The sequence below is a fragment of the Epinephelus moara genome, chromosome 8 (genome assembly GCF_006386435.1).
Source record: "Epinephelus moara isolate mb chromosome 8, YSFRI_EMoa_1.0, whole genome shotgun sequence".
Taxonomy (NCBI): domain Eukaryota; kingdom Metazoa; phylum Chordata; class Actinopteri; order Perciformes; family Serranidae; genus Epinephelus; species Epinephelus moara.
In genome coordinates this window covers 8,135,794-8,143,843 of record NC_065513.1, presented here as the reverse complement: position 1 = coordinate 8,143,843, position 8,050 = coordinate 8,135,794, and the positions used below count along the sequence as shown (strand labels likewise).

Below are 8,050 nucleotides of genomic sequence, written 5' to 3'. Positions count from 1 at the left end.
AGTGGTCCATAACTTTAATTTTGGAGACAAAAAAATGTAGGCTGAGCGCCCTGTGGTCCATTGCCCAATAGGAAATGTAGAATACTCAAAAGTACTTTAAAAGTGGTTGAGTTAATTTTCTCAGGGAGTAACGCTGGAAGTACTTTTAAAGTAATTGAGTTACTTTACTCAGGGAGTAACGCAGTAAAGTAACTGGTTACTTTTTTAAAAAAGTAACGCAGTAATGTACTTTGATTACTTTTAAAGTAACCCTTACCCAACACTGCTGCCCAAGCACTGGATTTCAGTTACTTTGAAGTAAGACCGGGTTGGTACATATGCATAAGGTGGGTTCTAAACTACAGTAGCGGTGTTAACGGCGATGAAAATGAAACTGGCTGCACACACATACACACAAATAAGCAGATACAGTGAGCAACAGCGACTCACCGTCCAACACCAGCACACGGTGAGGATGGAAACAGAGGGCTCGGGACTAGTCTTGCTCACCAGACCTTTCTCAATAAAAGAAAGGTCTGGCTGGGCCGACTCTCACTTTGAGATTGGAGAAAAAAATGCCCCGGCTGCTTGTACTTCTTTCAACCAATCACAATCGTTCTTGGCAGTGCCACAGCAACGGTGCGCTTGCAAAAATATTGCAGAGGCTGATCTCTGCAGCAAACTTCCGCCCACTCAGACTAGCTCGGGACAGAGCAAAGGAGCAAGCAAACACACCGCCTGCAGTCATTTTGACGTGACCAGCAGACTAGGTTCTAAAAGCCATTTAACCAGCTGAGTTGCAGGTGAAACCATCCCCTGGTTTGAGTCGAGCTCAGACCAGCCAGTTCCAACTTCGCCAACTTTTCTCTGCAACGTTCTGAAATGGTTTCATCTCGTCGCAAATCTTTGGTCAGAACTGGGCTTTACGTTTCATATATAAGAAAAGCGGTGTTCATTTGTGTTGATTGTCTTGTCAAACAAAACATTCTAGTATCATAAACTTTTGTTTACCCCGGAGCTAATTTTCTGCAAAATTCTAATATCCAGCACTCTTTAAGGCTGCTGTAGGATTTGCATTTTGTACTTGGCAACATGCAGTGCCTCTCCCCATGACAGGTGCGTCTTTTCTAGCAATTTAGATGCACCAGCTAACAGGGCTGTTTCTACCTTTTGGGGCTGTATGCAAAATCTTGTTTGTAAGATTTAAATCACTCATGAATACACACCAAATCTGCATCATATCCCATATGCAATTGAGACCAAACTTGACTGTTTACACATAAAAAACTTCTTTTAATGTAACTTTACTGCACTAATAACAATAAATCAAGTTTACTTTCAGGGGAAAATCCTTGGCTCCCTTTAGGGCATGTAGAACAAACCCGCTCTCATTAAACTTCTGTTAAAACCGCACAACTCTGCAGTAAACAATTCATATCAACATTCAGTGCCAATTCAGCAAATAATATAATACAATGTTCATATACCATAACTAAAAGTAAGGTAATGCATTTGCCTCTGACTCTGGAGACCCTGGTTTGCACCTCATCTCGACCAGCAGTTAGTATTGGCTCTTTATTAATATTTAACCATGGCCACGTTCTATCCATAACCTCGATAACTGTAACAGTCACAACAGTTTTTTTTTCCTCTCAGCAACAACAGCACCAGGATTAATAATAGCAGCGTTTTATAATCTGTGTTTTACATACTTAGTGACAAAAACATCAACAGCGCTTTTTTCTTCTTTTTTTTTTTAAACTCCATTTGATGCCCACTGAGGCTTAACCCAACCATTAAGATTATTACTACATCCAAACAGCTCTGGCTCACAGTCTGCCAGACCCATAAGTTCTCTGGTGAAAGGATGTCACTAACTGACAGATCTAACCCCAAGGGCTTTCATTCCCATCGGGGCATACATATGCATGCTAGTATTCTACGGTGATTGGGGTAAAGTTTGTATTAAACAGCATATGTAAACTAATGACAATAATGGTGAACTAAATTTGCACTGCTGGAAAAATTTCAGCCTCATTTTTCTTTACTGTCAGCGTGCAGCTTGCGGAGAGCAGTGGGAGCTGTGAGCAACTGCAGCCCACTTTACTCACCACAAATACCATTAGAAAAACATTGCCCTCATCATTCAGATCCCACCCTGTGGCCTGAGTGATGACAGGCATTACACCGGACTGACTGCTGCACAACCAGAGGGATTACAGTCAACTGGACAGCAGCTGTACTGCTGCTTTCATCTTTTACAAATCACGTAAAAATGGCATACGGACAGAGGGTTGAAACCTTTGCACACTGAGTTTATATTTTTCTTCCAGAAATTGTGGAATGTTTAAAAGTTAATACACCTTCACATGTCAATTTACAGACCAACTCGGAAATTTTCATCCCTCATTAAAGTTTTTGGTTTGATTTTCTGGGTTTTGCATTCATCAAATGCCTTTAGAAAGTTATTTGACAAAGAAAATGTGGTGTTACCTGCAAGACACATGTCCACAACAGAAGAAAGGAGAGAGGGCAGTGGACAGCAGGCCAGTAGGACAAATAAGTTGAAATATATGTTAGCAATTAGGCTTGGGCAGTATCACGGTATTACGGTGGCCTACATCAGGGTATTTGGAAGTCCCAGCGGTATGATTGTCAATGCCATCAAAGATACAGCTGTTCTTTATTGTTAATAATCTCATATGGAAATACCGTATTGAGGATGTACGTAGTGCACATCACGCACCATCAGAGGTCAGTCTCTACTGGAGGAACAGGCAGACTAATACTGTGTTCACCCTGCAAGCAACAACGCAACAGCGTGACCAGCTAAATGATCGCAAAGTTACCGAGCCCGACTCAGCACAACTTTGGGTTGTATCACGTCACGCCCATCGGCAGCGACAAGTGTTGGGCCTCAGTTTGTAGCTTCATGTCACTGGCTTTCATTGAAAATGAAATGCAGGCTGTTGCTGTGTCTCTTGTCGCATGAGCACAGCATAACAAGAAGGTTTTTACTTTGCTCCTGTCATGTTTGAAAAAAGTGTACAGTGAGTTCACAAAGCCATTAAGTTAGTCTTACGTCAGTAACGGAAACTTTAATTCAGAAGGTGTGCAGTTGTATTTCTCTGTTAAATAAGCAGAATATGTGTAGGAATATTACCTTTCTTGACATTTTGTATGTTTATATTGTGTTAAGCTCAGAGTGTACAGAGTGTAGAAAACTCAACCAAGCCCAAGCCTAGAAGCAATGCCCTTCGTGAAATTTTCCACGACACAAAGAAGGTAACATTAACCAACCCAGAAATGCACAACAGCAATAAGGTTGGAGTACAATTTGATAGCCACACTATTATTTCACAATTCAGTTAGCTGCGGTGCCAAATGCAAGACAAGGCCAGAGAGTGACAAAAGCCTAAAGGTAACTCCAGTGAAGAGAAGCAAGACAGCAAATGTGTCTTTCCATTTTTTCTTGTATTGCAAATTACTGTAAGGAATAGAGCAATAATGATTTTTATTGGGGAAAAAAAAACACACACGGAAAATACGGTCTTGGTGTGCAAAAGCCTTTCGACAAAACTTTTGGCATAGCTGCTCTAAAACATTATACCAAGTTCTCCTTGGCTTGTGGAAAACAAATGGCAGAGATATAGGGAGCACAGTAATAAATCTATGTCATTTATCATAGCTCAGAGGGAATATTTCAAATCATTTAAATCTAAGGTCAAGAGGTTCTGCTACATCTCCCCATCACTGCCTCTATCTGTCTCCCCGGTATGAGAAACACAGCATAATAAAGCAGCCAATGCACAGGAGGAATATTAGACTAATGAAAAGCTCTTTCCTGCGTTGGCTGCTGGCCCATCTTGTGTACTGCCTTGCGTCTACCGTTTCACAGCATGGAGCTGTGAAATGGAATTCCGTTGGCAAAACAATAAAGCAGCCCCCCATGATTGTGAGTCACGCACTCTAGGCTGGCTCCATATATATATATATATATATATATATATATATATTTTAAAAAGCAGTAGCAAACAATGACTCAAAGGGAAGTGCAAAATATAATATTGTATATGCATACAGAATCACTCAGTTGTAAGTAGCTCATTTCTAAGTGGTGCAGTGCATTATTCTGCCTGACAAAAGATGGGAGCCTTTATGTGCTGGCAAGATGTTCTAGCAGCATCTTGGCTTTTACAGTGACACAAAGGGCACTGGGCTTATGGAGCAGGTCCCAGAACATTATGACTTTGTAGGTGATAGTGTCATGTCACTGTTGTGGGCCTGCCTGTTTGGAAATATGAGCAAAAAGCAAACCCCTGCTGATCATGAGCGCAAGCTGACAAAGTGTCCCTCACTGTGGCCTGCAGCACTAGGGTTGGAGCTACACACAGACAGAGTAAAACACATATCCCGGCCAAACAGTTAGAGATAAGGTGAAGGTAGGCTTACAGCGGGTGTCACTTGTTACTCCATGCAAATGTGTCACTGTACCCCTAGCACCAGAGCACACTTAAAACTCCTATGAATTATTTTGGACAGTACATTAAAAAAATTATTTTTCAACCCCCAATGGCTTCTGGTCCATTATAAAGTACTGCCCGAAAAGCGAGCTTGCATTTCCTTGGATAACAAAGGCATGACCACCCTACACTCCCTCTGATAGGCTACTATTCCTTGCCTTTGTTGGCTGGATTGGTTACATTTAGGGAAAAAGAGTGAGATTGGTTAGGGTTAGGGTAAGAGTGTTAGAGTAAGCCAGCCAAACGCAGAGTTAGGCAAAGAAGGGCTGGCCATGCCTTTGTAATTCTGACTTACTTGACTTAAGCCCTTTGCTCCTCTAGGGGACATAGGCCATTGACGAATGTCCTCCATTTCACTCAGTGTTTTTCCTTGGTGTCATAAGGTGTGTCGGCTTCCCAGCTCCCTTGCAGGTTTGGCAAAGAAGCGTCATAGTCCCCATTGCTGGGGCACCCTCTTCAACCAGGTTTATCATTTGGTGTTCATTCATCAACGTTTTTGTAATTTGTCTTTCTCCTCCCCCTCAACCTGTCCAGTTTGGTTGAACATTCCAGGGGTATGGAAACCCCCTCCAGTATAGCTCTCAGGGTCACTGGAATATGCAAGTCTCTCCACCACGGCAAGGTTACAGTCCAAGAAAGGTTTGGTTATCCTCGGAAATGCAAATCCACGCCCCCAGAGCAGGGACTCAGGCCAGGAACTGTAGCCAAAATATATCATTTAGATGCTGGCTCCTGTGGTTGAAGTGCAGGTGAGGTTCTCTAGTCCCTAAAAAGCTTCCTGTGTTCCTGGAAAAGTCCCAGCATTTGAAAAGGGCTACAGTATGCCTGAGCTCTTGTGTGACAATAAATGTACCATGACAATGAGGTGAGTAGAGTTAAAATAAAACATCTGATAAAAATTATTTGTGGATTTCAGTAGTTTTAGTGGATACAAATTAAGCATTTTTTGCACTCTGGGAAACTGTAATAGCCATTTTTATTATTTTATTGCACAAACAATTAATGGAGAAAATAATCCACTGTTTAATTGAAAATGAAAATAATCAATACGAGGAATGATATCTGGTCACTTTCACCTTGAGCCCAGGTTAAAGCATAACAAAGTGCATATGGGAGAAGCTTTGCAAATTCAACACACTATGCTGGGCATGAAACAATGCCATGCCTTTGAAAATCCCTTCCTTGAGAGGCACAAAATCAAATCTGAAGAAAGGCAAAACTGTGACAACAGCTCTGACATGCCTTCTTCATTTGAAGTATCTGAGTAACCGCAGCGGCTGTGAGATAAGTGACTACACCCTATAATCTGACCATCTATGAAAAGTCATGTCACGCTGATGCACAATGCAGCTGTCCAATCTTCAAGCTGAGATGTGCAACTTCAGAAGCCAAAAAAGCACCAGGCTTGCAGTCCTCACATTAATATTAGTTTCTTGTCAGGGGAAAGCATTGGCATGGTAATGCATCATGTCTTACGCAATGTATGCCATTCCAGATCTCAGTGGTGCAGCCTTGGCACTTCTGCTGTTTTATTAGGAATTATCTGCAGTCGATTAATAAATGTCGCACTGGCTGAGTCCCACAGGACGAGGGGCAGAGAAGCACGCCCTGATAATAGAGGGGTATCCATCATGTCTGCCAGTCAGGACGCTGCAACTGCCACTGCCACCTAGACTTGTGATGTGCATGAGCAAGGAAACAGCGGCTAATAAGCATGACACTGTGAACACCTGGAAATGATATGATGATAAATGTAGCAGATGCTTTGATTTCTTTGCCCATCAAGATTCCCATGAACTTTACTTTTTATGATTCACCCTAACCTCTAACCTCTAATCCTAAGCGTACAAGAATATTACAGACATGGTAGAAAGCAAAGACTGTAAGAGGTTTTACTGTTGATTTAGTCCTCCAAGTTTTCAGACATGTACTTCCATATTGAGTCTATTTCAGGAAGTGAATACCAAGAGCTAATAGATGACAAGTATCCATTCCACTGGCAGATTTGATAACAGGGAAAAGGGGTAATTTGCAGTAATAGTTCAAACATAGATCCTCAACAGGCATACATTTAGATATTTAAAACCAGACATTTATAAGCATAAAAATGCTTTTCCCCACGAATGATTTCAGTCCAAATCATCCATGAACTCTCAAAGGACAACGTTAAAGCGAGCTGTTTTTCTGACATGTCATGAATAAAAAAGGCCTGTGGGCTCTTAACAGCCTGTGGCCTACTGCAAAAACAGAAAGCTCAGCGCTCGTTTTCCCCCAGTGCTCCAGTAATAGGCCAGTGGAAATAAATGTAATCACTGCACTTTGTTCTCCCCAGTGATATCATTTCTTCTTATTACTTTTCACCCCCTTCGCCTCTCAGGCCACCATCAGAATCTCATTTGATCGTATTTACATTCGCTCTGACTTCAAACCCCAGTGATGCTAAAAAGCAATTACGACTTGCAAGTTGCCGTCTGCCAAAGAGAGCCACACAAGATGTCCTTGCCAAACTGCAGAGGATTCGTACCCAGTCTGCAGCTGACATTTAAGCTCTTGTCTTCTCCTGTAAGCACGGTTCACTACATTTAGAAGCAGAGAACTGATTATGACAAACATGGCCTTTAAAAGAGGCCTTTGACCAGGGACAATCCCAACAAAGTAACATTTATCAGAGTTTAATACCAGATCCGTTCAAAGGCAAACAACAGAGGGATATGCCATTTATCAAATTAGAACATCATGTGAAACCTCACTGCCTGTCTGGACAGGAACCTTCATCAGCCTCATGAAATATAACTGAAAGTCAAACCCGTAAATTGTGATGAAAGTACAGACCTGCACCAGTCTGGATACTAAATTAAAAGGGCACTCTACTGATTTTACACATCAAGTTCAGTTTGCTAATCATGGAGAGTACTATTCAGCCGGGAAATAACCATTTTAAAGTGTCTTTTGTGGCTCACTAGGGATATGTCTGAAGTCTGACAACTGAACTCTGGTAATGTCATAGTAGAGGTTGACCTATTTATCAATTTGGCCTATAAATCGCTGCCAATAGGACGTTTTACAAACTATTTTTATTGGTAGAACTTGGCTGCGGTATTGGTTGATGGCTGCACAGCGTCCAGCAGTCACATGGGGACCTACATCACTGACTGGAGCTGAAGAAGGGAGGGGTGTTCATTAATGATCGGTGGGTACAGCTCCAGTGGTATCAGCCAATTAATTGGCTATCGGCTTTTTCCTGTTCCAAACTCATTCATTCATTCATTTTCCATAACCACATATGCTGTTAGGGGTTGCCAAGGGACTGGAGCCTATCCCAGGTGACACTGGGCTAGAGGCAGGGTACACCCTGGACAGGTCGCTAGACTATGACAGGGCTGACACAATGGAGAAAGACAACCATTCACGCTCACATTGACACCTAGGGGCAATTTAGAGTTACCAATTAACCTAACTTGCATGTCTTTGGACTGTGGGAGTAAGCCAGAATACCCAGAGAAAGCCCACTCTGACATGGGGAGAACATGCAAACTCCACACAGAAGG

General features: G+C 42.1%; 1 protein-coding gene across 1 annotated transcript in view; it reads right to left on the bottom strand.

Moving 5' to 3' along the window:
• unc5db (unc-5 netrin receptor Db) overlaps positions 1 to 8,050 on the bottom strand; it is a 274,435-nt gene that overhangs the window by 242,014 nt on the left and 24,371 nt on the right.